Here is a 4,140-nt window from a genome sequence, read left to right as displayed (position 1 = left end):
CCCTGAGGGTTCCATGTTGTGAGGAAGCCCAAGTGAACCTTCTGGAGAGCCCAAGGAGAGGCCTTGGGACCACAAGAGAGATACTTGGCCAGCTCCACCCACTGTCTGTGGGCTACTGCATGGGAGACGCCAATCTTAGCCCCATCATTCCCAAACTCTCAGCCCAGAGAATCCACAAGAGATGGTAACATTTTGTTGAGATTTTAAGCCACAAAGTTTTGGGGGTGATTTGTTATGCAGTAATACTAACCGGTTATGTAGAAAAAAAGAAGAATCACTTTGGAAAGAGTTTCTAGCAGACCCAGAAATCAAACAGATATAGTTGTTGTTTAGTTACTAAGTCATGCCTGGCTCTTTTGCCACCTCATAGACTGTAGCCCACCAGGCTCCTCTGTCCATGGAATTTCCCAGGCCAGAATACAGGAATGGGTTGCCATTTCCTTCTCCAGGGGATCTTCCTGACCCAGGGATCAAACTCATTTCTCCTGCATTGGCAGGCAGATTCTTTATCACTGAGCCACCTGGGAAGCCCAACAGATTTAGTAGTTACAAGCTTTTCATGGATCAGAGGGGCAGAAAAATGTACAAGCAGCAACTGCCTGGGTACCTGAATTGTCGCCTGGCTGGTGATGAGACTGAGTAAGTTACTTGATCTCTATCACCGAGGGAACGGACTATAATAATGTTGAAGGTTTCTTCCAGTTGTCATGATTATGTGGTTCTCACCTCTGTACTTCTATCTGTTAAGAATCATAATGTCTACTCTTGAGGTATCTTGGCAGGGAAGTCACAGTGACCTTCTCTGTTAGTGGTATTGTCAAAAGGATCTCATAATTTCAACAAGAAACTCATGTAACAGAGCAGCAATGGGAATATATCTAAAGTCACTCACTTGCCCTTTTAGTCCTCCAACTTTCCTCTTTGTCTCTTTTCATTCATCCATTTATTCATCCATTCATTCATTCAGCAATTATCTGTTGAGCACCTGCTCATGTCAAGCACTTTTCTAGGCAGTGAAGAAACAGCTAAGAGTGAGTCCTGCTCTTACAGAGCTTACATTTGAATTGTGGAAACACAGTAAACAACTTGGTAAAGAAAGAAACTAGATAAGTTTAGCTTCTGCAAAGGCAACAGAACCTATGGCGTGTGTTACACTGGCAAGCAGTCGGGGAAGGGTTCTCTGATGAGGTGACTTTGAACTGAAACCTGAGTAAAATGCAGAGTTAATACATGAGTGTTCCAGGCAGAGGCCACAGCCCGAGCAAAGGCCCTGAGGCTGGAACAACGTGGGTGTGTCTTGGGGGACAAGAAAGGTCACTGTGTCTGGATAAAAGTGAACAAAGGAGGGCATTGTATGGGAGGGGGTTGGAGGGATGGGCAGGGCCCAGATTTAGGCCGGTCTCTCAGGCAGTAAAAAGTTTCAACTTTATTCTAAGTGCAAATTGGAGAGGTTTTAGGAATGGAATGATGTGATCTGATTTATTTTTTTTAAAGATCATCTGTGTCATTCATCCATGGGACAGTTTTTAAGAGAGGGTTTCAGCCCACATTGACCATACTGGCTATCGGTCAGTATGAGGTCAGGCTGCAGAGGGAGGTAGCAGCGTGGGCCTGGAGGAGGGGGCAACGGATAAGCAACCACTGAAGAAGGCGGGGGAGCTGGGAAGGTGGCAAGAAAGTATGGAGTTTAAGGACCTGCACACACAGAGTATGAATGGGGCGCAAGATGCAAGGGAGGGAAAAATCAGCCAGGAGGCAAGATCAGGGCCGGGTAACAAAAAAGCCTGTAGACCGAGAGAGCCTGGACGTAGTCCTGAGGGCGATGGGTTTCTGATGACACATCAGATTTCTGCCTTAGCTGCTCTGCGGATGATGATTAAAGTGGGCAAGGCTGGATCCAAAAGACAAGCTGGGATTGTGGCAGTCATCAAGGAAGAGACGATGGTGACAGAGCGGAGCAGGAGCAGTGGGAATGGGGAAATGTACTTGGGGTTGAGAGTGGCCAAGGTTATAAGCGATATAGCTTGGGGGTTAACTGTGTGTGGCGGAGGTGGAAAATGTGGAGTCCAGAGAGATGCAGGGGAATTTCTCTGACCTACTCACCGTCAAGCAGAGATGGCAAAAGGGTCCCAGAGAGTAATGTGAAGCAGTCTCTTCTGGTCCCTCTATCTTAGGTCAGTGCTCCCAGGCTTCAGCCAGTGTTACTGAACGCTGAGCCAGGAGAGGGGATAAGAAAGTGGAGGCTCTTTGCTGAAGGAGATACAGTGAGCAAGATTTTCCAGTTCGGTTTACTTCACCCTAGTATTTTCCAGCTACTAAATCCAATTCTTTTCCAAGAATCTCCGTTAGAATTCGCATCTAACAGCAAAAGGTCACACTCCCATTGTCCTCAAAAATTTCAGTCCTGCCATTGTTGAGCACCCATGGGCACCGAGGTCTGGAGCTTCAGGAGGAGCCCAGGGCAGGGTAGGAAAGCTCTCACGGAAATCACGCAGCTTTGCTTGTCATCTGCCCACCATATCCCTCTCGGCCTCCCTCTCCTGTCCTCCCCCCACCACCCCGCCACCCCCAGCATCTAGTCACTCTTCTTAATAGTTTTTGAAAAGTTAACAGAGTGAAAAAAACAAGGTTTAGGCACACATTCTAAAGAAAGCATATAAATATACATCTTGCAGCTTCAGCAACTTGGGTTTGTCTCAATTTTCTTCAAGTCAGGGAAACTGTAAACACAAAAGCAAAACAGAGAGGCATTTCTCAGGGAGCCCTCAGCCCTGTTTTGGGAATATGTCTCTCATTCAGGAGTTGAGAACCAGGGATTGGAGCCATGACAATTAATTCCTTGTAACATTCATAGGAGTGTAGGAGGGAAGCCCTTTGGTGCCTATTGCTCATGGTCTTCCTCGGCTCTCACCCTCCTTTTTTTTGCTTTTGTTTTTAATGCATGGCCTGCATAACTAGCAGCTACTTAAGGCAAGATTGTTTTTAGACTTTCTATAACTTATAACCCCGGAGAAGGCAATGGCACCCCACTCCAGTACTCTTGCCTGGAAAATCACATGGATGGAGGAGCCTGGTGGGCTACAGTCCGTGGGGCACAGAGTCGGCCACGACTGAAGCAACTTAGCAGCAGCAGCAGCAACTTACAACCTGGGCTTCCCTGATGGCTCAGTGATAAAAAGAATCTGCCCTGCCAATGTAGGAAACCCGGGTTCCTTCCCTGGGTCAGGAAGATCCTCTGGAGAAGGAAATGCAACCCACTCTAGTATTCTTGTGTAGGAAATCCCATGACAGAGGAGCCTGGCAGGCTACAGTCCATGGGATCACAAAAGAGTCAGACTCAACTTAGGGACTAAACAACAACAACAGTAACATATAACCCTTTGGGTAGGGTTATATAAACAGATAGACCTTGGTTTAAACTCCAGCTCTATCACCACCCAGTAGCTGTGTGATATCTTGGGCAATGTTACTTCACCTTTCTGAATCTCAGTTTCCTCATCTGTAAAATGGGGATAATCTCGGTAATCACACCTATCTTGTAAGGCATGATTTAATGGTCAAGAGTTGCAGACTTTGGAGCCAGACTATCTGGATCCCCACCTTAACTCTGCCACTCACTATGTGGCCTTGGGAAGGTCACTTCATCTCTCTGAACCTCTGTTTCCTACTCTGTAAAACACAGATAATGATGGTGCCTACCTCACTGAGTTGTTATGAGAAGTGTAAAGCATTTATAATCCACTTGCGTGGTAGGGCCCTACCAAGAAATAAACCCTTATGGAAACACTGTACACAAAGCAAGTGCAATTTCAGTATTTGCTAAATAAATAAAAGGGACATTTGAGAAGATTAAGAAAATGTGTATGAAGACAAGTGGCTAGTGTGGAGTCAGTGACTAAAATTTGTACCGCCAACCTTGCACTCCTGCCCCACCTCCAGCCTGCCCCAGGCCTGGGCACATGGTACGTGCAGGGTATATACTTATTGGTGACAGTTCAATCAACTCTAAGAAATAAGTGTTACTCTCTGGCCCTCAAGGTTTATGTTCTTTCTTTGCAAGGGGAAGCTGGGGCTGAACTTGAGAGCCTTGTGAAGGGAGATGTAATTTTCCTTATTTACTAACATTTACTTGGACTGGTG

Source organism: Bos indicus x Bos taurus, chromosome 3, assembly GCF_003369695.1.
Source record: "Bos indicus x Bos taurus breed Angus x Brahman F1 hybrid chromosome 3, Bos_hybrid_MaternalHap_v2.0, whole genome shotgun sequence".
Lineage (NCBI taxonomy): Eukaryota > Metazoa > Chordata > Mammalia > Artiodactyla > Bovidae > Bos > Bos indicus x Bos taurus.
Note: the sequence above shows the minus strand (reverse complement) of the source record.